We start from the raw sequence: 27,044 nt of genomic DNA, 5'->3' as shown, positions 1-27,044 counted from the left end.
TCTGGTTTTCCTGATGTGGGGTACTTCTGCGAGAGAGAGGTGGGCTGAGCGTAGGGTCCTGTGGGGTACGTTGAGGTTGAGTCGCTGGTTCAGGTAGGCTGGTCCGGTGTTGTGGAGGGCTTTGTGTGCATGGGTGAGGATCTTGAAGGTGATTCTTTTCTCTATGGGAAGCCAGTGCAGTGTACGCAGGTATTGCAAGATGTGGCATTGTCGAGGTAGGTTGAGGACCAGTCTGGTGGCAGCGTTCTGGATGTTTTGTAGTTTGTGGGTGAGTTTCTTGTTGATTCCGGTGTAGAGTGTGTTGTCGTAGTCCAGTCTGCTGGTGATGAGGGCGTGTGTGACGGTCTTTCTATGTTCGAGGGGGATCCACTTGAAGGACTTGCATAGGAGGCGGAGGGTGCTGAAACAGGTGGTGGTGACTGAGTTGATTTGATGCTTCATTCTGAGGTTGGAGTCCAGGATGATTCCAAGGTTGCGGGCTTGGCTGGTGGGGGTGGGCGGTTTTCTGAGGGTGGATGGCCCCTAGGAGTCATTCCACACGTTGGCTTGAGGGCCCATGATGAGTACTTCTGTCTTGTTTCCGTTGAGTTGAAGGCAGCTGTTTCTCTTCCAGTTGGTGACTGCTTTCATGCCTTTGTGGAAGTTGTGTCTGACTTTGTTAGGTTCGTTGGAGAGGATGAGTTGGGTGTCTTTGGCATAGGAGATGATGTTGATTCCGTAGCTTCTGATGGGGGTGGCTAGCGGGGCCATGTAGACGTTAAACAACATGGGGCTGAGGAAGAATCCCTGGGGCACTCTGCAAGTGGTGGGTGTGGGGTCTGCAAGGAAGCGATGAGTCTCACTCGTTGAGTTCTGCTGGAGAGGAAGGATTGCATCCAGTCGAGGGCCTTGTCTCTGATGCTGGCTTCGTGGAGTCTTCTTATCAGGGTGTGATGGGAGACTGTGTCGAATGCCGCTGAGAGGTCTAGTAGGATGAGTGCTGCCTTCTTTCCCTTGTCCAGCAGGGAGCAGATGTTGTCTGTTGCGGCCAGGAGGGTTGGTTTTGTGCTATGGTTTTATCTGGATCCGGATTGGGTGCTGTCGAGGATGTTGTGGTCTTCTATAAACATGGCGAGTTGTCTTTAGACTGCTTTTTCGATGACTTTCACAGGAAATGGGAGTTGGGCCTGAAGTTTTTGAGGTCGTGGGGTCTGCCGAGGGTTTCTTGAGGAGGGGGTTGATGTCGGCGTGTTTCCAGTTATCGGGGAAGGTTGCGGCAGCTAGTGAGCGGTTGATGGTGTGGCGGAGCTTGGGGGTGATGGTGTCTGTGGCTCTGTTGAAAATGTGGTGGGGGCGTGGGTCCGTGGGGGCCCCAAGTGTATGGACCTCATTGTTCTCAGTGTATCTTTGGTGGTGAGGGGACTCCGGTTGGTGATTGTTGATTTGTTGGTGTCAGGTTTTGGTAGAGGGTGTTCTGCGCGCAGGTTGTCCTTGCTGAAAATGTCATAGATGGTCTTGATTTTGTGGTGCAAGTAGGTGTTGAGTTTGTCACAGAGGTCCTGTGAGGGTGGGATGTCCATTGTTTCACTGTTAGGTTGGGCGAACACCTTGATGATGCTGAAGAGTTCCTTGCTGTTGTTTGCATGTGAGGAGATTCTGTCTTGTATAGCTTTCTTTCTGGTGTTTCTGATGAGTTGGTGGTGTGTGGTGGTGGTAGCTTTGAAGTTGCTATGGGCTTCTGTGGATTTGGTGTTTCTCCAGATTTTCTCACTGCGGCGACAAGTGCGTCTAGATTCTCTGAGGTCTTGGGTGAACAGCGGGTTTACGTTGCATGGGTGCTGTTGTTCTTTTTGAGAGGGGCTATGGTGTTGGCGCAGTCGGTGATCCATTTTTGGAAGGTGTGTGTTTTTGGGTCATCGTTGTGTTACGATGGTGGGGGAGGGGATGGCGAGGGTGGCAGTGAGCTGAACGTCGGTTATTCATGTCCAGTTTCTATGTGATGGTTGTTGTTTGGCTCGGATGACGGTGGGTGTGTTAAAGGTGAAATGGATGCCTCAATGGTCTGTCCATGGGAGTTCTGTGTTGTGACTGAAGGTGGCGGAGGTTCCTGTTGTGAAGATGGGATTGAGGGTATGTCCTGTTGAGTGTGTTGGCTCTGCACAATCTGTCGGAGTCATATGTTGTGGAGGTTGTCTAAGAGGGATGTGGTGTAGGGGTCTTGCAGGTTTTCGAGGTGGAACTTGAGGCCTCCTAGCAGGGTGTAGTTGGAGGCTGTGATGGCTTGTGTGGAGATGCAGTCTGTGATGGAGTCGGCGAAGAGAGTACGTGGTCTGGAAGGGCAGTAGATGAGGGTTCCCCTGATGGTTGATGTAGGGCTGGTATGTAGCTTGAAATGGAGGTGTTCCATCAGGCTTGTGGATTCTTCTGAGTCTTCGGAGTGTGTGTTCAGGCGGAGGTTGGACCAGTGGATGATGGCGATTCCCCCCAGGGCAGCTGGGGTGTTTTTTCTGGGTGATCTTGTATCCCTGGGCGATGGCAATGGTGATGTCCGGGCCAGAGGTGGAGTTGGTCCAGGTTTCTGTGAGGAAAGCGATGTCCGGGGTGGTGCTGTCAAGGAGGTGTTACGACTCGGTCATCCCATTTCCAGGGGGCGCTGTAAGGGGACTGTCAGAAGCCTGGGAATCACCTTGAACACCTATCTAGAGTCCCTTGCTGACCCCTGTGTGTTTCTCTTTTCTCTATGGTACACTTGTATAGTACTACATTTGCTTCTTGGGACTGCAAATCCCATAATGCACAGCTTGGTAGTCAGGAAAACCCGGATTCTGTTTCCCATTGTTTTCAATAGGAGAAGTCCAGTTGCTCCTTTCCACTGGATCCTCTCCTCCAGGACTTGCAAGTGTCCGAAACTACACACACCTGAAACCTCTCCTGTGCAGCCCAGCTTGGAACTGCTTATAAGCAGCCATTTCCTCAAGCTCCCTGTCGTGCATCGGACTTCGATTCCTTTGTGTTACAGACCCTTTGTCGGATGGTGTTCCAGTTTTGTTCCTGTTCCTGTTCTGTTCCAGCTTGATCCTGTTTCCTGTTTCTCTGCCCTGCTCCTGATTGTTCCAGCCAGAGTCTGCTCCCTATCTCTTAGCCTTGTATCTGTTTGTTTCTTCCAAAGCCTGCTCCCTGTTTCTCTACCCTGCTCCTGCCTTGTTTCAGCCTGAACCTTCTCTCTGTTTCCCAGTCCTGTTTACTGCTCATTTCCTACTCCCTGTATTCCAGTCCTATCCTTGCCTGTTCCAGCCAGAGCCTGTTCTCAGTTTGCCAGTCCTGTCTCTGTTTGCCCCAGCCAGAAGTTTGTGCCCTGTTTTCAAGTCCTAGTCCCGCCTTTGCTTCAGCCTGAACCTGTTCCTAGTTCTGGCCTATGCCTCTTTGTTTGTTCCCTTCTGTTTCTGTTTCTTCTTGGTTCTTTGTGTCTGGTAAGTGTTCTATCAGTCTTCACCAGTGTATACGTGTCCTCCTATGTACTGGGGTTGGCTCCTGGTTTCCAGGAGGCAATTCCAGCCCCCATCCTTGTCCAGTGTTATACGTTGTATTTCGTGCCTAACAGTGACAGTGTGCTATTGCTGTTTTCTCAGGAATCGCCACTGTGTTTCCAGCTGGACCCACACGAGCGTGTCCTGTGTATGTAAGTACTATCCTTGTTTGTGCTCTAGGGTCCAGAGACAGAATCACTTCTGCTGCCTCCTTTCTATGGGGCTGGCAGGGTGACTATCTGTAAGAGCAAACTGCACAGAGGCATTGAGATTCCCTGTCACTGTGGGAGGTTCTGCGCCTTACTCTGTGTACAACCCCAGCGTGTTTGTCCACTAGTAATCTGTTACTTGTTTGTTCACACAAGGGTTGCTCTACTTTTACTTTCCTGTGCCTGTTCATAGCTGTCCTTTCCGTGTATGCCTTTAGCTGCTCCTCTGCCCCAGTATACTACCTCTTTAGGACATTCGGTGACCTCAAGGGGTGTCCCAACCAAAGTCCTGATCAGACCCGCCCGATACCGTGACAGGAGGTCCCAGATTTCTGTAGCGTGTTTATGGAGGAAACGGACGTGGAGGAGAATGCACTTCAGAGTTTTCAGGGTTGGAGTGTTGTTGCGGGTGGGTTGTGCTGGGTCCAAGGTCTTGGAGGTGATGTAAGTTTGGTGGCAGCGGAGGCAGCTGAAGGGACCGTGGGTTTTAACTGGTGATGCTTGCATGCAGTTGTTGTTCCATCCTGGGTGCGATGAATGCTGCTGATGTGTAGAGGCAGCAGGTGGCAGGACCAGGGGTCCTGGCGCTGGTCATGGTCCGGTTGTGGACAGGTGCAGACAACGGCCGCCATTAAGTAGGGAGGGGGGGGAGAGAGGACAGCTGGGAGGCGGGATAGGGAAATGGAGCAAAAAAGAGGGGCGGGCCGCAGGGGCAGCAGCGGCGGTGAGAAAGAATGAGAGAGAGGAGGGGGCTGGGGCCGCTGGGGCAGCAGCGGCGGGGAGGTTCAGAGGGGGGAGATATGCGAGAAAGAGAGGAGTGAGGAGAAAACGAGGAAAAGATAGAGGAAAGCGCAGAAAGCAAAAGGCACACAAAAGAAAAAACTGAGGAGAAAAGAACAAGAGGAAGAGGGCAGCCCAGCAGAACTCTCCCTCCAGACACCAGGGTTAAGGTGCAGGCAGAAGCCTGTGGGTGGAGGAGGGCCTCAAACTACTGACAGAGGTCAGAGTTCAGGGACAGAAGGGCTTCACTTGCCGGTGGAGCTACGCGGTGGCAGAGCAGTTCACTGACCAGGTCAGTGAGGTTGCTCTGCCTCTGCTTCAGTGGAAACAGTCCAGCCCAAAAAGCCAGCCCAGGTCTCCCCCGAACTGTAACACAAGCAGCCCAATACCAGTTTCACCCTTAACATGGTCTTATCACCCGGGTATAGCTTTGGTATAGTAACATAGTGTGCACAGGAGCCGTGTCTGTGGATATCTATCCCACTTAGGGTGACATAATAAAGTATACAATAATTGGTGTTTGCAATGCTTGAATTAATCTCAGCCACTGGTAATTACTCAGGGTCACGGCCCAATCCTTCATTATTTTGTACACCATGCCACCTCACTATGGACCCAGCTATATGGAAATCAGTCTTGACCCTGCTCAGATAGAAACAGTCCAGCTCAAACTGCTAGGCCAGGTCCTCCCTGAACCGGAATACAAGCAACTCAGGACCGGTTTTGCCCTTATTATAGGCTCATCAGCCAGGTATAGCTCGGTTGCAGTGACCTTTTGTGTACAGGACCCACGTGTGGCATACCCATCCCACATAGGGTGACACAGTAAAGTATACAAAAAGTGGTGGATAGAATGCATGAATTATGATCAGCCACTGGTAATTACTTGAGCCACATCCCAATCCACACCTTTGCATAGTATGCTACCTCAGTTTGGACCGAGCCATATGCAAATATGTTTTGACCCTACTTTAATGGGAATAGTCCAGCCCAAACTGCACATCTAGGTCCTTCCTGAACAAAAAAACAAGCAACGCAGGGTCATTTTTACCTTTGTAATCTGCTCATCAGCTGGTTAAAGCTGTCTGGGCATACCAGACCCAATTAGGGCGACATACTAAAGTATACAAAAAGTGATGGATGGATTGCTTGAATTAATCTCAGCCACTGGTAATTGCTCAGGTTGAATCCAAATCCATCGTTTTTTGCACACCATGCCATCTCAGTTTTGACCCAACTATATGGAAATCAGTCTTGACCATGCTCCAATAGGAACAGTCCAACCCGAACGGAAAAGCCAGATCCTCCCTGAACTGGAACACAAGTAACCCAGGACAGATTTTGCCCTTGTTATATGCTCATCAGCAGGGTAAAGTTTGGCTCCAGTGACAGTGTGTACGAGACCCATGTCTGGTCTTACCCGTCCCACTTCGCGACATACTAAAGTATACAGAAGGTGACGGATGATATGCTTAAGTTCTTTTAAGCCACTGATAATTACCGGAGACCATATCCCCTTCCATTGTTATTTTGCACACTGTAGGCAGTTGGCTCTGCATATACTATCTCAAAGTAGGAGATATTGTGCACAGAGTCCAAGGGTTCCACTTAGAGGTAAAATAGTGGCAAAAATAGATAATTCTAATGCTCTATTTTGTGGTAGTGTGGTCGAGCAGTAGGCTTATCAGAGGGTAGTGTTAAGTTGTACACACACAGGCAATCAATGAGGAACACACACTCAAAGACTTAACTCCAGGCCAATAGTTTTTATATAGAAAAATATATTTTCTTAATTTATTTTTATAATCACAAGTTTAAGATTTGAAGTAAATACATAAAAAGCAAGGTACTCCACACTGGTAAGTAAGGCACTTTGAATTAGAGCAATAACATATACAGTTTTTGTCAAAATGGCAAAAAGCTATTTTAAAAGAGGACACTGCAAAAATCAACAGTTCCTGGGGAGGTAAGTAATGGTTAGATTGTGAGGTAAGTAAGACACCTACAAGTCTCAGTTCCTGGGCATAGGCAGTCCACCGTTGGGGGTTCAAGGCAACACGAAAGTTACCGCACCAATAGCTCAGGGCCGGTCAGGTGCAGAGGTCAAAGAGGTGCCCAAAACACATAGGCACCTAAGGAGAACCGTGGTGCTCTGGTTCCAGTCTGCCAGCAAGTAAGTAACCTCGTCCTCGGGGGACAGACCTGTAGAGCACTGGGGGGACACAAGTAGGCATACAAAACACACTCTCAGTGGCACAGGGGCGGCCGAGTGCATTGTGCAAAGCAGGCGTCGGGTTTGTATTGGTTTCAATAGAGGGACCGGGGGTCACTCTAGCGGTGCAGGCAGGCACAGGGGGAGCTTCTCAGGCCAGCCACCACCTGGGCTAGGTAGAGGTTCGCCTGCGGGTCACTCTTGCTCTGAGGTTCGGTTCCTTCAGGTCCTGGGGGCTGCGGGTGGGTCCATTGTTACAGGCAGTCGCGGTCATGGGAGCCTCTGGATTCTCTCTGCAGGCGTTGCTGCAGGGGTCCAGGGGGGTCGACTCTGGCTACTCACAGGGTCGCAGTCGCCGGGGACTCCTCCCTGTGGTGTTTGTTCTCTGGATCTCGAGCTAGGGGCGTCGGGTGCAGAGTGTGAAGTCTCACGCTTCCGGCGGGAAGCGAAAGGAGATGACATGTCAGAGATGCAGACAGAGGATTTCAGAAAGATGGGGGGAGAAAAGTGTCAGAGTGAAAGACTGCTGATGAAGGTGAGAAAATGAGTGATTAAGGCACTCCGAATGCCACTATCCCTTACAAAGATCTAGTAATGTTCAATTCACAGTCTACTATTCTCAGAATTAGACATTTGAATTGTATTTATTCACAACAAAATCTTTGTTCTTGCTCATGGATCTGATACTGTAACACACATTGGCAAGTAGGAAAATAGGTAGATTCCTGACTCCTGATGCCCTTGCTCAGGTAATTATTTTGTTAGTGATTTCTAGATTAGACTTCACAAATTCCCTTTATTTGGGCCTCCCAGAGGGCCTTAACTGCCGATTACAATTGTTACAAAACCAGGCCGCTAGGCTGAATCTGTATAAACCTCGGTGATGCCATATCACTCTTTGTTGACGAAGAGCATTGGCTACCAGTGGAACAGCGTATGGTATTTAAGGCTGGTTGCATCATCTCTAAAGTTCTATATGATAACTGTCCTGCATTCATTTTGGTTCACTTTCAAAAATACTTACAAGTCGCAACTTAGGATTTTCTCACTTGAATCTTCTTGCCATTACTCGCTTCAAAAACCAGAGACTCAGGGTTTCCAGATTCTCTGTTTTGGGCCCTTGTATATAGAATTCACTGCCACTAGAAATCCGGCTGAGCCCACGTTACACCAGATTCAGAGAGATTCTGAAAACGTGGCTGTTTTAAGAAGCATATGACTAGGCTGAAGACGTTGTACTGGCAGGTTCTGTTACCTAGCACCAAGAAACCTTCTGGTGAACATGTCATGTAGTTTTACACATATCCTTAACATAACATAACATTGGCAATATCAATAGTTTTGGCTTGTTTTAGGCTTATATTCTTTCTGTGCTAGTTCAGTGGCATAACGAACCTTGAGGGGGGCCCCCTGCAAAGTACATGGTTGGGTCCCCCTCTGGGTTTATGCAGGAGCTCTCGGGTAGTGTGCTGATGGGGCCCTCTGGAGCTCCGGGCCCCCCAGCACCACAGCTGTTGTGGGGGCCTTTGTTAAGGCACTGATATAGCTGGATGCAGTAGTAAAGGACTCAAAGAGCAGCACTCCAACACTAGTCATTGGCATTATTTCCTTAGGAGAAGTCTCACAAAGTTGTCAGTAGACTGTCACTCATATATCAACTGAAACCATAGAAATGTCACACATATGCAGTCTGAAAACCTCGCAGCTATGTATGAAGAAGGACTGAACATGAGTATCCCATTGGCTGTGGAGGGAGCTCTGAGGAAAGTCCCACAGGTTCATGTCACGTGTTTGTATGAGGCATTCGTATTTGCCTCTTTAATGTCATAAATGTGTTTATATATACTTTCCACCACGTCTACTAGTGCTGGATGTATAACAATAAACTACACTGAACACAATCATTGAAAGAGTATTTGCTAGCTAATGTAAGGTCTCCTGCACTTTTAATCACTTTAATCTGTTGTCTTGTACCAGGGTGTCTATTCTGAGGAGGTTTGTTTAAAGTGTGCACCCCTGAGCAGGCTCTCATTTCAAATCTGAACGTCTTTGCGAGATATCAGGATGTGGTCATAATATCTAGTTTGCAGGGACATGCAGTGGTGCAATAAATGGAAGTTCTCCATTGGTGAGCATCATGTACAGATGTCTTCATTTATTCCATGCCCGTCCAGCTGGTGATGTGTGGTTAATGCCGTGGACTTTTACAGTCCTGGATGATGGACATAGCCAGTAATTATCTCATGTGAGTGGGAGGGTGTAAAACTGTACAAATAAATTATTATGCACTCAGTATATGAATTGCATTTGACTGTTAGACATATTATTATTATCGTGGGCCTGGAAGGCTATATACTATATTATATTGTAGCTGAATTTCTATCATGCTTCCTACCACTGATGAGACAATAAAGTGCTTTACAAACCCATGGTTAGTGTTTTTCTAATGGTTATTGTTGATTATTTGGAAAAGACTTGTGCAACTATGAAATCCAATCCATGCATAACTTCTATATGGTACACTTAAACTAATAGAGTTTAAGGTGGTCATTCAGACCTTGGCGGACGGCGGAGGCCGTCCGCCAAGGTACCGCCGTGAAATGACCGCACCGCGGTCAAAAGACCGCGGCGGCCATTTAAACATTTCCGCTGGGCCGGCGGGCGCTCTCCAAAAGAGCGCCCGCCGGCCCAGCGGAAATGCCCCTGCAACGAGGACGCCGGCTCAGAATTGAGCCGGCGGAGTTGCAGGGGTGCGACGGGTGCAGTTGCACCCATCGCGTATTTCAGTGTCTGCTTTGCAGACACTGAAATACTTCGTGGGGCCCTCTTACGGGGGCCCCTGCAGTGCCCATGCCATTGGCATGGGCACTGCAGGGGCCCCCAGGGGCCCCGCGGCACCCCCTACCGCCATCCTGTTCCTGGCGGGAGACCCGCCAGGAACAGGATGGCGGTAGGGGGTGTCAGAATCCCCATGGCGGCGGAGCGCGCTCCGCCGCCATGGAGGATTCTCCCGAGCAGCGGAAAGTCGGCGGGAGACCGCCGACTTTCCGTTTCTGACTGCGGCGGAACCGCCGCGGTCAGAATGCTCGAGGGAGCACCGCCAGCCTGTTGGCGGTGCTCCCGTGGTCGGTGACCCTGGCGGTCACCGGCCGCCAGGGTCAGAATGATCCCCTAAGTGTTATCTTTTGTTGGCGGTGGTGTGTAGATTCATGCAAATGGTTGGTGATATTACTAAATGAGCTACAGGAGAATAGATATTTTTAGTTCGCAGGTGTATGACGTTTAAAGGACATGTTGTGATTTTTGAGATGAGGTGTCATCCATTTCCAGAAATAAGATATTAGGTGTAAAGGAGAACATGCATGTAACTTAAAGTAGACTGCTCAGAGAGAAGAGGTATGCAGAGGAGAGAAAGTAAGGTGAGGTTCATTGTAACATAAAAAGAAGCCACAACAATCTGAAGTTTTAAGTAAAGGTCATATTTTATAGGAACACAGAGGAGGCTTTTAAAATTGCATGCAATTTTAGGATGTAAAACTGCAGGAAGAAACCACATTATTTGCTTTGAGATAGTGATTTACTAGATAAATTTGATCAGCACTAGGATCAGTTGAACAATCTATCCCCTGAAAGGCTGCAGCTGGGCCACATGAACAAGAAGAGCTGATCAGATCAAGGGTTGAGAGTGTAAAGTAATGGCTGTGCACATATATAGGCAACTATTGAGAGGTTTAGGCTACACTCAAAGGAAGCAGTGACTTCACGATCAGAGCAACAGAGCAACATGAGGGTGTGTACGGTTTAAACAATGCAAACATTAAAAAGGATATTCATCAAATGCTGGATCTGATGTCTTCTGATGTTCACTCTTAACATTTGAGCCACAGTATTAAATATGTAAGAGATGTGGAATGCATTTGTTGATGCCTCTGGTTGTGATATGAAACAAGAAGGGAGTAACTTTCCAGACAGTGGAAGTGCATTGCCAGGATTTCTGAAGTCCCATGGCTGGAGGGTGGAGACTCAGACAATGAAGTGAGGAGAATGTAGACATGGGTACATTTTACATTTCCATTATCTTTGCTAGCAAGGGGCACTGATTAGTTCTTCCCAGCATTGCTATTTGCTAGATGGAAGGAAGCAACTGTACTTTGTATTGCTCAAGATGAGGGAGGTTTTAGGCTAGGCCTGCCCTCTGTCTGTCTTCAATGATGCCTTCTGTACATAATTGCTTCTTTAGAAAGGTTAATGATAATCAGCTGCAGAGACCTCACACTTTATTGTGCCCATAGTATTGATATTCCTGCCTAGAGTCAGTCCCAGTGCTACCTCTTATGAGAAGCATCACTTTGATAAACTCGGGTGCCTGAAAATTTCTTCATCTTGCAGCCCTTCAAATGTAACATCAACTGCACATGTGTCTTATTTGTGCTGTTCTCTAGGGTTCACACAGTGAATCAAGTCTTTATGAAGCAGAGTTCACAAGCCCGTACTGCACCCATAAAAATATAGGTATTAAATAAGTTAACTAGACCTCTTTCAAAATTTTAAATTTGTAAGTAATCAGACGTTGTTGGTTTAAAATAAGGTCCCACAGTGCTATGATCATACAGGCAAGCCTAGACCAGGCTGAGTCTCAGAATGGAAAGAAAAGGGAACCACAAGGTTAAACTAGTACTGGCAGAGCCAAAACATCACACCTATGTTAGAGCTATTGGTTTTGCAAATGTCTTTGAGCCAACTGGTCAGAAACATGACTGCTATTCATCTTAGCTAAAGGTTAGTTGTGCGCCACAGAATAAAGTGGCAGAAAGGAGAGTGACATTGAGGAGAGTAGAGTGGTGTAGAGTGGAGTGGCATGTGATGGTGTAGAGCAGCATAGAGCAGAGTGGCATAGAGTATAGTGATAGAGTAGGGTGGAGTGGCATAGAGTGGAGTGGCATAGAGTGTGGTAGAGTGTCATAGAGTGGAGTGGCATGGAGTAGAGTGGAGTGCCATATCGTAGAGTGACACAGAGTATTATAAAGTGGTGTAGAGTAGAGTGGTGTGGAGTGAAGTGGAGTGAAGTGGTGTAGAGTAGTGTAGAATGGAGTTGTATAGAGTGCCTCAGAGTGGCATTCTGTGGGGTGGAGTGGAGTGGCGTGGAGTGACATACAGTAGAGTGGAGTAGAGGTGAGAGGTGTAGAGTAGAGTGGCATAGAGTGGAGTATAGTGGCATGAAGTAGAGTAGAGTAGCATAGAGTGGAGTGGGGTGGAATTGAGTAGAGTAGCGAAGAGTGGAGTGGAGTAGAGTAGCATAGAGTTGAGCGGTGTAGAGTGGGTAGAGTGGATTGGCATAAAATAAAGTGGCGTACAATAGATTGGAGTAGGGGTACATGGAGTAGAGAAGCATAGAGTGGAGAGGCGTTGAGTAGAGTGGAGCAGCATAGAGTAGGGTTCCGTTGAGTAGTCTAGGGTGATGTAGAATAGAGTAGCATAGACTGCAATAGAGTAGCATTCTATGGGGTAAGGTGGCATAGAGTAGAATGGAGGGGAGTACATAGAGCAGATTGGATTGGCGTAGAGTAGAGTGGCATAGCAGAGAGTGACAGAGTGGAGTGGCATAGAGTGGAATAGCATAAAGTGAAGTGGCATAGGGTGGAGTGGCATAAATTAGAGTGGCACAGAGTGAAGTGACAGAGTGGAACTGTGTAGAGTAGAGTGGAGTGGCATCGAGTAGAGTGGACTGGTATAGAGTTGCATAGTGTAGAGAAGAGTGGCACTGAGGGGAGTAGAGTATAGTCATGTGGAAGAGTACAGTTGTGAGTATAAGTAACTAGAGTGTCAATAGAGACAGCATTTAAGGCAAACTTAACATAAATAATTCGCTGTATGCTTGTCATAAAAGTTGCAAAGCACATTGCACATCCAGGAATAATACTAAAACACTTATAAAATTTAGAAAGTAGTGTACTTTAGAAAGACGAGGAATAATACATGTACTTGGTCCATGCTCCAGGGAGGAATTAACACAAGAAAAGAAGATAATCCTATGAGATCTAAGCAATCGAAATATTGCAAGTGTGAGTGACATTGAAAACAATTAAGTGTGAACTATGGGCTCGTGTAAGCCCACTGAATTGTAAACAATACGTCTCACAGCACAGCACATTCACTTTGTAGACAAGACATAAAAACGTCTTTCTTAGAGAATTCTGAGATTTAGAGCTTTACAGTAATTGACAACCCAACCCTATTTAGCACTATACAGTACTTTACAACATATGTAAAGTATGCTTTTTATATCCCCAAAGTTGGAGGTCAGACATTTAGCAGACATGTGATCTCCCAGCGCTAAATGATTTGGCTAGATGTGAAGTGGGCGAAGTGCCTGGAAAACACTACAAAACTAGGTCAAGGTGCTATAAATCAACTGCACAACTTAGGGTAAGGCTGGTGCTGTAGTGGTAGAGCTGAGGCCCTAGGAGAGCTGGAGACCCCACAGACCTACAGCAGCTCAGAAGTCCACTTAGGCTTCATCAGGGACCCGTTTTGTGACTTGAAAACCCATTAATGCAACAATAAAGGGGTGAAGTAAATGTCATCAACATTGCATAAACTGGTGTTCTTTGCAGTTTTTTTTATAAATAACAGCGCCTGGAAGCCCTTCTGACTGTGAAGGTTTGTTTAACAAATAGTGTTGTAACAACATAAAAGAGGGGGAACAGTAAGACAGTTGCACAGATAGAACGACAGGTAGAAGGTTAAACAGATCGTCATAAATAAGCCACATGCTCCGATGCATCTGTACAGGTTTGTAGACAGAAAGGCAGGTATGTAGCTGTTAGTAAATCATGGATGAGATATAATCAGCGTCACAGAAACCGCTGTAAATCACACGCGCCTGCTTTAGAAAGAACCACGCCACAAAGACCTTGGTAGTCACATGTAGGCTTTAAACTGTTAACATAAACAGAGATGGGAAGAAATAGGCAGTAAGGCAGATACCCAGATTGAAATAGAAAGGTAAATAGAAAGCACATGTAGTAATAGATGTGGACCGATGAGTATATCGAGAAGCAGCTGTTGGTACGAAAATGGGATCACACATGATCATCTTTGCCTAAACTGTCAGTATGTGAAATAGTTGCCTTATACAAACAAGCATTGGCAAAGTGTAGGAAAGTACCATCTTGCCTGGCATGTTACCCCCATTTTTCACTGTATATATGTTGTTTTAGTTGTATGTGTCACTGGGACCCTGGTAACCCAGGGCCCCAGTGCTCATAAGTGTGCCTGAATGTGTTACCTGTGTAGTGACTAACTGTCTCACTGAGGCTCTGCTAATCAGAACCTCAGTGGCAATGCTCTCTCATTTCTTTCCAAATTGTCACTGACAGGCTAGTGACCATTTTTACCAATTTACATTGGCTTACTGGAACACCCTTATAATTCCCTAGTATATGGTACTGAGGTACCCAGGGTATTGGGGTTCCAGGAGATCCTTATGGGCTGCAGCATTTCTTTTGCCACCCATAGGGAGCTCTGACAATTCTTACACAGGCCTGCCACTGCAGCCTGAGTGAAATAACGTCCACGTTATTTCACAGCCATTTTTACACTGCACTTAAGTAACTTATAAGTCACCTATATATCTAACCTTTACCTGGTAAAGGTTAGGTGCAAAGTTACTTAGTGTGAGGGCACCCTGGCACTAGCCAAGGTGCCCCCACATTGTTCAGAGCCAAGTCCCTGAACTTTGTGAGTGCGGGGACACCATTACACGCGTGCACTACATATACGTCACTACCTATATGTAGCTTCACAATGGTAACTCCGAATATGGCCATGTAACATGTCTATGATCATGGAATTGCCCCCTCTATGCCATCCTGGCATAGTTGGCACAATCCCATGATCCCAGTGGTCTGTAGCACAGACCCTGGTACTGCCAAACTGCCCTTCCTGGGGTTTCACTGCAGCTGCTGCTGCTGCCAACCCCTCAGACAGGCAGCTGCCCTCCTGGGGTCCAGCCAGGCCTGGCCCAGGATGGCAGAACAAAGAACTTCCTCTGAGAGAGGGTGTGACACCCTCTCCCTTTGGAAAATGGTGTGAAGGCAGGGGAGGAGTAGCCTCCCCCAGCCTCTGGAAATGCTTTGTTGGGCACAGAGGTGCCCAATTCTGCATAAGCCAGTCTACACCGGTTCAGGGACCCCTTAGCCCCTGCTCTGGCGCGAAACTGGACAAAGGAAAGGGGAGTGACCACTCCCCTGACCTGCACCTCCCCTGGGAGGTGTCCAGAGCTCCTCCAGTGTGCTCCAGACCTCTGCCATCTTGGAAACAGAGGTGCTGCTGGCACACTGGACTGCTCTGAGTGGCCAGTGCCACCAGGTGACGTCAGAGACTCCTGCTGATAGGCTCCTTCAGGTGTTAGTAGCCTATCCTCTCTCCTAGGTAGCCAAACCCTCTTTTCTGGCTATTTAGGGTCTCTGTCTCTGGGGAAACTTTAGATAACGAATGCAAGAGCTCATCCGAGTTCCTCTGCATCTCTCTCTTCACCTTCTGATAAGGAATCGACTGCTGACCGCGCTGGAAGCCTGCAAACCTGCAACATAGTAGCAAAGACGACTACTGCAACTCTGTAACGCTGATCCTGCCGCCTTCTCGACTGTTTTCCTGCTTGTGCATGCTGTGGGGGTAGTCTGCCTCCTCTCTGCACCAGAAGCTCCGAAGAAATCTCCCGTGGGTCGACGGAATCTTCCCCCTGCAACCGCAGGCACCAAAAAGCTGCATTACCGGTCCCTTGGGTCTCCTCTCAGCACGACGAGCGAGGTCCCTCGAATCCAGCGACTCTGTCCTAGTGACCCCCACAGTCCAGTGACTCTTCAGTCCAAGTTTGGTGGAGGTAAGTCCTTGCCTCACCTCGCTGGGCTGCATTGCTGGGAACCGCGACTTAGCAGCTACTCCGGCCCCTGTGCACTTCCGGCGGAAATCCTTTGTGCACAGCCAAGCCTGGGTCAACGGCACTCTAACCTGCATTGCACGACTTTCTAAGTTGGTCTCCGGCAACGTGGGACTCCTTTGTGCAACTTCAGCAAGCACTGTTTCATGCATCCTTGTAGTGCCTGTTTCTGGCACTTCTCCGGGTGCTACCTGCTTCAGTGAGGGCTCTTTGTCTTGCTCGACGTCCCTTCTCTCTTCAGGTCCAATTTGCGACCTCCTGGTCCCTCCTGGGCCCCAGCAGCGTCCAAAAACGCCAAATGCACGATTTGCAACTAGCAAGGCTTGTTGGCGTCCTTCCGGCGGGAAAACACTTCTGCACGACTCTCCAAGGCGAGAGGGATCCGTCCACCAAAGGGGAAGTCTCTAGCCCTTTTCGTTCCTGCAGAAACCTCAGCTTCTTCTGTCCAGTAGAAGCTTCTTTGCACCCGCAGCTGGCATTTCCTGGGCATCTGCCCATCTCCGACTTGCTTGTGACTTTTGGACTTGGTCCCCTTGTTCCACAGGTACCCTAGATTGGAAATCTACAGTTGTTGCATTGCTGGTTTGTGTCTTTCCTGCATTATTCCTCTAACACGACTTCTTTGTCCTTAGGGGAACTTTAGTGCACTTTGCACTCACTTTTCAGGGTCTTGGGGAGGGTTATTTTACTAACTCTCACTATTTTCTAATAGTCCCAGTGACCCTCTACAAGGTCACATAGGTTTGGGGTCCATTCGTGGTTCGCATTCCACTTTTGGAGTATATGGTTTGTGTTGCCCCTATCCCTATGTTTCCCCATTGCATCCTATTGTAACTATACATTGTTTGCACTGTTTTCTAAGACTATACTGCATATTTTTGCTATTGTGTATATATATCTTGTGTATATTTCCTATCCTCTCACTGAGGGTACACTCTAAGATACTTTGGCATATTGTCATAAAAATAAAGTACCTTTATTTTTAGTATAACTGTGTATTGTGTTTTCTTATGATATTGTGCATATGACACTAAGTGGTACTGTAGTAGCTTCACACGTCTCCTAGTTCAGCCTAAGCTGCTCTGCTAAGCTACCATTATCTATCAGCCTAAGCTGCTAGACACCCTATACACTAATAAGGGATAACTGGGCCTGGTGCAAGGTGCAAGTACCCCTTGGTACTCACTACAAGCCAGTCCAGCCTCCTACATTGGTTGTGCAGTGGTGGGATAAGTGCTTGAGACTACTTACCACTCTTGTCATTGTACTTTTCATAAGAGAAAAATATACAAAACAAGGTCAGTGTATATACACATAGCCAAAAAGTTTTGCATTTCCTCTTTTCACTCTTTTCTAAGTGCTGAAAAGTACTTCTAAACTTTCAAAAAGTTCTTAAAAGTTTAAAAAAGTTTTTTCTGTCTTTCCAAAAAGTTCTGAAAACTTTTTTCTCCTTTTCTATCACTTTAACTCTCTCTAAAAATGTCTGGCACAGGCCAAAATGTTGATCTGTCCAAACTTGCATATGACAACCTTAGCTGGAAAAGAGCAAGGAGTCTCTGTATAGAGAGAGGTTTGAGTGTAGGGAAGAATCCTTCCTTGGAACTGTTACTTAACATGCTTAGAGAACAGGATAAGGCCATAGGTGCCTCATCTGTTGAAAAAGTACCTAATAGTTCCCAATCTGATTCAGGGACTCCCCCAGGAAAAGATTCAGGAAAGAAACTTCCTAGCCTGCCCATTACTAGACAGTCTAGCATAGTTGGTAATGATGATGAGCCACACCATATAAATAGTGTTGTCTCACATCATAGCAAAAGCATTTATTCTCACCATACTGGTAGTAATGTTTCTGTTAGCCAAGCTGTTAGGGTGGCTTCTGTAAGGGACAGGTCTCCTTCTGTTCATTCCCATCATAGCTCTGTTTCTAGGAATGTCCCTCCCACCAACCCTGATGACAGAATGTTAGAGAGGGAACTCAATAAGTTGAGGGTGGAACAAACCAGACTGAAGCTTAAAAAGCAACAGCTGGATTTGGATAGACAGTCTTTTGAATTAGAGAAGGAAAGACAGAAGTTGGGTTTAGATACCCATGGTGGCAGCAGCAGTATTCCCGATAGTCATCCTGCAAAAGAGCATGATTCCAGGAATCTGCACAAGATAGTTCCCCCTTATAAGGAGGGGGATGACATTAACAAGTGGTTTGCTGCACTTGAGAGGGCCTGTGTTGTACAGGATGTCCCTCAAAGGCAGTGGGCTGCTATCCTATGGCTAACATTTAGTGGAAAAGGTAGGGATAGGCTCCTTAATGTGAAAGAAAATGATGCCAATAATTTCCAAGTTCTTAAGAATGCACTCCTGGATGGTTATGGCTTAACCACTGAACAGTACAGGATAAAGTTCAGAGAGACCAAAAAGGAGTCTTCACAAGACTGGGTTGATTTCATTGACCATTCAGTGAAGGCCTTGGAGGGGTGGTTACATGGCAGTAAAGTTACTGATTATGACAGCCTGTATAACTTAATCCTGAGAGAGCATATTCTTAATAATTGTGTGTCTGATTTGTTGCACCAGTACTTGGTGGACTCTGATCTGACCTCTCCCCAAGAATTGGGAAAGAAGGCAGACAAATGGGTCAGAACAAGAGTGAACAGAAAAGTTCATACAGGGGGTGACAAAGATGGCAACAAAAAGAAGGATGGTAAGTCTTCAGACAAGGGTGGGGACAAATCTAAAAATGAGTCTTCATCAGGCCCACAAAAACACTCTGGTGTGGGTGGTGGGTCCAAATCCTCCTTTAATCAGAACAAGGAAAAGAAACCATGGTGCTATTTATGTAAAATAAAAGGCCATTGGACAACAGATCCCAGTTGTCCAAAGAAAGGCACCACTGCTCCTACCACTACAACCCCTACTGCTACACCTAGTGTCCCTACTAATAGCAGTGGTGGTGGGAGCAAACCTACTAATAGCCAATCCAAGGGAGTAGCTGGGCTCACTTTTGGTAACTTAGTTGGGGTTGGTCTGATTAGGGAGACCACAGAGGCTACTTTAGTCTCTGAAGGGGCTATTGATTTAGCCACTTTGGTTGCTTGCCCCCATAACTTGGAGAAGTACAAGCAACTAACCCTAATAAATGGTGTTGAGGTCCAGGCCTACAGGGACACAGGTGCCAGTGTCACAATGGTGATTGAGAAACTGGTGCACCCTGAACAACACATACTTGGACACCAGTACCAAGTAACCGATGCTCACAACATAACACAAAGCCACCCCATGGCTGTTGTAAATCTCAACTGGGGGGGGGGTAACTGGTCCAAAGAAAGTTGTGGTAGCTTCAGATTTACCTGTAGACTGTCTATTAGGGAATGATTTGGAGACATCAGCTTGGTCAGATGTGGAGTTGGAGGCCCATGCAGCAATGCTGGGCATCCCAGGGCATATTTTTGCTTTGACAAGGGCTCAGGCCAAAAAGCAAAAAGGACAGGGAAGCTTGGATCCTGGAACAATGGACCAAGTGCTCCCTAAAGCTAGGGCTAGTAGAAGCAAACCACTTCCTACTATCCCTCCCTCTACAGTGGATTCAACTTCTGAGGAAGATGAATTCCCTCCCTGTGCAGAACCTACACCAGAGGAGCTGGAAGCAGACACTGCTGAGCTTTTGGGTGAAGGGGGGCCTGCCAGAGAGGAGCTGAGTGTGGCACAGCAAACCTGTCCCACATTAGAGGGTCTCAGACAGCAAGCTGTCAAACAGGCTAATGGGGATGTCAGTGACTCTCACAGAGTTTACTGGGAGGACAACCTCTTGTACACTGAGCATAGGGATCCTAAACCTGGAGCTGCCAGGAGATTAGTGATTCCTCAGGAGTACAGAAAGTTCCTCCTAACACTGGCACATGACATTCCCCTAGCTGGACACCTGGGTCAAATGAAAACTTGGGACAGATTGGTTCCATTGTTTCATTGGCCTAGGATGTCTGAGGACACAAAGGAATTTTGTAAGTCCTGTGAAACCTGTCAAGCCAGTGGCAAGACAGGTGGCACCCCAAAGGCACCCCTTATTCCACTGCCTGTGGTTGGGGTTCCCTTTGAAAGGGTAGGGGTTGACATAGTTGGCCCCCTTGACCCTCCTACTGCTTCAGGCAATAGATTTATCTTGGTGGTAGTGGACCATGCCACAAGATATCCTGAAGCTATTCCTTTAAGGACCACTACAGCACCTGCAGTGGCAAAGGCCCTCCTGGGAATATTTTCCAGGGTGGGCTTCCCAAAGGAAGTGGTATCAGACAGGGGAAGCAATTTCATGTCTGCATAATTAAAGGCCATGTGGAAGGAGTGTGGTGTAACGTACAAGTTCACAACACCCTATCATCCACAAACAAATGGACTGGTGGAGAGATTTAATAAAACTCTCAAAGGCATGATTATGGGTCTCCCTGAAAAACTCCGCAGGAGATGGGATATCCTTCTACCATGCCTCCTTTTTGCCTACAGGGAGGTACCCCAGAAAGGAGTGGGCTTCAGCCCCTTTGAACTTCTTTTTGGACACCCTGTTAGGGGTCCACTCACACTTGTAAAGGAGGGTTGGGAACAACCTTTAAAAGCTCCTAAGCAGGATATTGTGGATTATGTACTTGGCCTCAGATCAAGGATGGCTGAGTACATGAAAAAGGCCAGTAAAAACCTTCAGGCCAGCCAAGAGCTCCAGAAGCAATGGCATGATCAGAAGGCTGTTTTGGTTCAGTACCAACCAGGGCAGAAAGTGTGGGTCTTGGAGCCTGTGGCCCCAAGAGCACTCCAAGATAAATGGAGTGGTCCCCACACAATTGTTGAAAAGAAGGGAGAAGTCACCTATTTAGTTGACTTAGGCACTGCCAGGAGTCCCCTTAGGGTGCTCCATGTCAACCGCCTGAAACCCTACTATGACAGGGCTGATCTCACCCTGCTCATGGCAACTGATGAGGGACAGGAAGAAGACAGTGATCCTCTACCTGATCTCTTCTCTTCCACAGAACAAGATGCTCTTGTGGAAGGTGTAGTTTTGGCTGATTGTCTTACTGCTGAGCAGAAAGATAATTGCATAAATCTTCTAGATCAATTCTCTGAACTCTTCTCTACTGTGCCAGGTACCACTTCTTGGTGTGAGCACACTATAGATACTGGAGACAGTTTACCTGTCAAAAGTAAGATCTATAGGCAGCCTGACCATGTCAGGGACTGCATAAAGCAAGAGGTCCAGAAAATGCTCAACCACTCTGACAGTCCATGGGCTTCTCCTGTGGTACTGGTACCAAAACCCCATTCCAAAGATGGAAAGAAGGAAATGCGGTTTTGTGTAGACTATAGAGGTCTCAACTTGGTAACCAAAACTGATGCTCACCCTATACCCAGGGCAGATGAGCTCATAGATACACTGGCATCTGCCAAGTATCTAAGCACTTTTGATTTGACTGCAGGGTATTGGCAGATCAAATTGTCAGAAGATGCTAAACCTAAGACTGCATTTTCTACCATTGGAGGACATTACCAGTTTACTGTAATGCCTTTTGGTTTGAAAAATGCACCTGCCACTTTTCAGAGGTTGGTGAACACAGTCCTGCAAGGGCTGGAAGCTTTCAGTGCAGCATATCTGGACGATATAGCTGTCTTTAGCTCCTGCTGGGATGATCACCTGGTCCACCTATGGAAAGTTTTGGAGGCCCTGCAAAAGGCAGGCCTCACTATCAAGGCTTCAAAGTGCCAGATAGGGCAGGGTAAGGTGGTTTATCTGGGACACCTTGTTGATGGGGAACAGATTGCACCACTTCAGGGGAAAATCCAAACTATTATTGATTGGGTTCCCCCTACCACTCAGACTCAGGTGAGAGCCTTCCTAGGCCTCACTGGGTATTACAGGAGGTTCATTAAGAACTATGGCTCCATTGCAGCCCCTCTTAATGACCTCACATCCAAGAAAATGCCTAAAAAGGTATTATGGACAGCAAACTGTCAGAAAGCTTTTGAGGAGCTGAAGCAGGCCATGTGCTCTGCACCTGTCCTGAAAAGCCCTTGTTACTCTAAAAAATTCTATGTCCAAACTGATGCATCTGAATTAGGAGTAGGGGCAGTCCTATCACAACTTAATTCTGAGGGCCAGGATCAACCTGTTGCTTTTATTAGTAGAAGGTTGACCCCTAGAGAAAAGCGTTGGTCTGCCATTGAGAGGGAGGCCTTTGCTGTGGTCTGGGCTCTGAAGAAGTTGAGGCCATACCTGTTTGGCACTCACTTCATTGTTCAGACAGACCACAAACCTCTACTTTGGCTAAAACAAATGAAAGGTGAAAATCCTAAATTGTTGAGGTGATCCATATCCCTACAGGGAATGGACTATACAGTGGAACATAGACCTGGGAGTAGCCACTCCAATGCAGATGGACTCTCCAGATATTTCCACTTAGACAATGAAGACTCATCAGGTCATGGCTAGTCTTATTGTCCTTCGTTTGGGGGGGGGTTGTGTAGGAAAGTACCATCTTGCCTGGCATGTTACCCCCATTTTTCACTGTATATATGTTGTTTTAGTTGTATGTGTCACTGGGACCCTGGTAACCCAGGGCCCCAGTGCTCATAAGTGTGCCTGAATGTGTTACCTGTGTAGTGACTAACTGTCTCACTGAGGCTCTGCTAATCAGAACCTCAGTGGCAATGCTCTCTCATTTCTTTCCAAATTGTCACTGACAGGCTAGTGACCATTTTTACCAATTTACATTGGCTTACTGGAACACCCTTATAATTCCCTAGTATATGGTACTGAGGTACCCAGGGTATTGGGGTTCCAGGAGATCCCTATGAGCTGCAGCATTTCTTTTGCCACCCATAGGGAGCTCTGACAATTCTTACACAGGCCTGCCACTGCAGCCTGAGTGAAATAACGTCCACGTTATTTCACAGCCATTTTTACACTGCACTTAAGTAACTTATAAGTCACCTATATGTCTAACCTTTACCTGGTAAAGGTTAGGTGCAAAGTTACTTAGTGTGAGGGCACCCTGGCACTAGCCAAGGTGCCCCCACATTGTTCAGAGCCAATTCCCTGAACTTTGTGAGTGCGGGGACACCATTACACGCGTTCACTACATATAGGTCACTACCTATATGTAGCTTCACAATGGTAACTCCGAATATGGCCATGTAACATGTCTATGATCATGGAATTGCCCCCTCTATGCCATCCTGGCATAGTTGGCACAATCCCATGATCCCAGTGGTCTGTAGCACAGACCCTGGTACTGCCAAACTGCCCTTCCTGGGGTTTCACTGCAGCTGCTGCTGCTGCCAACCCCTCAGACAGGCAGCTGCCCTCCTGGGGTCCAGCCAGGCCTGGCCCAGGATGGCAGAACAAAGAACTTCCTCTGAGAGAGGGTGTGACACCCTCTCCCTTTGGAAAATGGTGTGAAGGCAGGGGAGGAGTAGCCTCCCCCAGCCTCTGGAAATGCTTTGTTGGGCACAGAGGTGCCCAATTCTGCATAAGCCAGTCTACACCGGTTCAGGGACCCTTTAGCCCCTGCTCTGGCGCGAAACTGGACAAAGGAAAGGGGAGTGACCACTCCCCTGACCTGCACCTCCCCTGGGAGGTGTCCAGAGCTCCTCCAGTGTGCTCCAGACCTCTGCCATCTTGGAAACAGAGGTGCTGCTGGCACACTGGACTGCTCTGAGTGGCCAGTGCCACCAGGTGACATCAGAGACTCCTGCTGATAGGCTCCTTCAGGTGTTGTAGCCTATCCTCTCTCCTAGGTAGCCAAACCCTCTTTTCTGGCTATTTAGGGTCTCTGTCTCTGGGGAAACTTTAGATAACGAATGCAAGAGCTCATCCGAGTTCCTCTGCATCTGTCTCTTCACCTTCTGATAAGGAATCGACTGCTGACCGCGCTGGAAGCCTGCAAACCTGCAACATAGTAGCAAAGACGACTACTGCAACTCTGTAACCCTGATCCTGCCGCCTTCTCGACTGTTTTCCTGCTTGTGCATGCTGTGGGGGTAGTCTGCCTCCTCTCTGCACCAGAAGCTCCGAAGAAATCTCCCGTGGGTTGACGGAATCTTCCCCCTGCAACCGCAGGCACCAAAAAGCTGCATTACCGGTCCCTTGGGTCTCCTCTCAGCACGACGAGCGAGGTCCCTCAAATCCATCGACTCTGTCCAAGTGACCCCCACAGTCCAGTGACTCTTCAGTCCAAGTTTGGTGGAGGTAAGTCCTTGCCTCACCTCGCTGGGCTGCATTGCTGGGAACCGCGACTTTGAAGCTACTCCGGCCCCTGTGCACTTCCGGCGGAAATCCTTTGTGCACAGCCAAGCCTGGGTCCACGGCACTCTAACCTGCATTGCACGACTTTCTAAGTTGGTCTCCGGCGACGTGGGACTCCTTTGTGCAACTTCGGCAAGCACCGTTTCACGCATCCTCGTAGTGCCTGTTTCTGGCACTTCTCCGGGTGCTACCTGCTTCAGTGAGGACTCTTTGTCTTGCTCGACGTCCCCTCTCTCTTCAGGTCCAATTTGAGACCTCCTGGTCCCTCCTCAGCCCCAGCAGCGCCCAAAAACGCCAAACGCACAATTTGTGACTAGCAAGGCTAGTTGGCGTCCTTTCGGCGGGAAAACACCTCTGCACGACTCTCCAAGGCAAGAGGGATCCGTCCACCAAAGGGAAAGTCTCTAGCCCTTTTCGTTCCTGCAGAAACCTCAGCTTCTTCTGTCCAGTAGAAGCTTCTTTGCACCCACAGCTGGCATTTCCTGGGCATCTGCCCATCTCCGACTTGCTTGTGACTTTTGGACTTGGTCTCCTTGTTCCACAGGTACCCTAGATTGGAAATCCATAGTTGTTGCATTGCTGGTTTGTGTCTTTCCTGCATTATTCCTCTAACACGACTTCTTTGTCCTTAGGGGAACTTTAGTGCACTTTGCACTCACTTTTTAGGGTCTTGGGGAGGGTTATTTTTCTAACTCTCACTATTTTCTAATAGTCCCAGCGACCCTCTACAAGGTCACATAGGTTTGGGGTCCATTCGTGGTTCGCATTCCACTTTTGGAGTATATGGTTTGTGTTGCCCCTATCCCTATGTTTCCCCATTGCACCCTATTGTAACTATACATTGTTTGCACTGTTTTCTAAGACTATACTGCATATTTTTGCGATTGTGTATATATATCTTGTGTATATTTCCTATCCTCTCACTGAGGGTACACTCTAAGATACTTTGGCATATTGTCATAAAAATAAAGTACCTTTATTTTTAGTATAACTGTGTATTGTGTTTTCTTATGATATTGTGCATATGACACTAAGTGGTACTGTAGTAGCTTCACACGTCTCCTAGTTCAGCCTAAGCTGCTCTGCTAAGCTACCATTATCTATCAGCCTAAGCTGCTAGACACCCTATACACTAATAAGGGATAACTGGGCCTGGTGCAAGGTGCAAGTACCCCTTGGTACTCACTACAAGCCAGTCCAGCCTCCTACACAAAGCCAATAGGTTTTTCCTTTCAGTTTTTTTCTTTTGCATTCTATTTTACTATCTATCTGGATTAGTGGTGCAGGGTGATCAGTCGATCCACGTTTGCATAATTTATGTCTGCCCCACAATCCAGCAGCTTGAAGACCTCCTCACTGTCCCCATTGGAGCATGCAGCCAGGAAGAACTTGACCCTGGTCTTCTTGCGCCTACCCATGGGTAGCTCCTGGTCTGCCCCAGAGCTGATTCAGCACTTGAGCTGCTCTTTGCGCTTTTGCTTTGCGTCCGCCATCTTCAGCCCCTAGCTGCAGGGGGAGCCTCTGTGCTCACCCTGTAGCCGCAGGGAAGGGAGTCAACGATCCAGCCGCACAGGACCAGGTCCTGCACTGACACCCCGTGCACAGAATGCCGTACAGGCCGTACAGCGGTCGGCGGCTTGCGTGCTCCCAACACACGCACACACTGAGTACGCACCTTGCTCATCTATCCATAGTCACATGAGTTTAGTGAGGTAGCTGCTCTGGCCGGAATTTGAGAGCAAATGCCAGACTGGTCAGAGGAGCGCCCACTAACAGCCAGCGTCTTGTTGGAGTAAAAAAAAGTGTTCTAGTACCAGGAAATGTTTCTCTTCACTTTTACCTGACCCTAAATGGTGACTGCTTACGTCACAGCCTAATGAATGAACATTTGACTACAACAGCTCCCATGTTCTATATAGACAGAGTCCGTACGGCACGAGGAAATAAAGAAACAACATGCAATACTTAAGACCTTGTTGTCAGTGCTTGTACTATACAGATTCCTAACTATAAAAAGGGGCTGCTTCAGTTCTATAAATGGTCGAGATAGAGGTTATGTATTTGTTTCTTTGCTTTTATCAGGAATAGTTACCATGTAGAGTCCTTTAACTAGAATAAACTACATTTTCCCGATGTCGTGAAGAAAGACGGCATGCAGCAATAGAGAAGTTCCTTTAGCCGTAACCAGAGAGGAAAGACACTGGCCAGTGTCCAATGGGAAGTGATCAGAAGGAGTAGTTGGTCCAGAGGCAACCCTACAGTGAAAAAGATGAAGAAGACAGCAGGAAGTGAAGCAGGATGACATGCAGATGACATGCTGGCCAATCAGAAGCACATAAATCAGAGCGATGTTGGACTAAGCCAATGGTAAGTTCAGGTACGTAAGGGTCTGGTTCTAATCCCCTTTTAAGCTTTTTATTATTATTAACAATAGATTTCGCAAGCAGCGCGCATGCAGGTGAAACCAAAAAATGCAAAGCGCAAAGCAGTAGCATAACGAACCTTGAGGGGGGCCCCCTGCAAAGTACATGGAAGGGGTCCCCTTAGAACTCACTCAGGAGCTCTTAGGCCAGGGTACTGTCCTGAGGGCACTCCCTTGGTGCTTAGACCGCCCCCCTGTGGGGTCTGCAGGGGCCTTTGTTATTCCACTGGCACTAAGTTGTCCTTGTCACTGTCCATCTGAGCGTTATAATGTTAAAAAAACATATAGCCAGGCATCAACACTACATTAGACAGGTTCACAGTCACACACAGATAGGTGTGAGAAAGTAGCCTCTTTCTAGCCTTGTTACCCCCACTTTTGGCCTGTTTGTGAGTGTATGTCAGGGTGTTTTCACTGTCTCACTGGGATCCTGCTAGCCAGGGCCCAGTGCTCATAGTGAAAACCCTATGTTTTCAGTATGTTTGTTATGTGTCACTGGGACCCTGCTAGTCAGGACCCCAGTGCTCATAAGTTTGTGGCCTATATGTATGTGTTCCCTGTGTGGTGCCTAACTGTCTCACTGAGGCTCTGCTATCCAGAACCTCAGTGGTTATGCTCTCTCATTTCTTCCAAATTGTCACTAACAGGCTAGTGACCAATTTTACCAATTTACATTGGCTTACTGGAACACCCTTA

The sequence above is a fragment of the Pleurodeles waltl genome, chromosome 12, assembly GCF_031143425.1.
Source record: "Pleurodeles waltl isolate 20211129_DDA chromosome 12, aPleWal1.hap1.20221129, whole genome shotgun sequence".
Classification (NCBI taxonomy): Eukaryota; Metazoa; Chordata; class Amphibia; order Caudata; family Salamandridae; genus Pleurodeles; species Pleurodeles waltl.
This window is presented reverse-complemented; position numbering follows the sequence as displayed.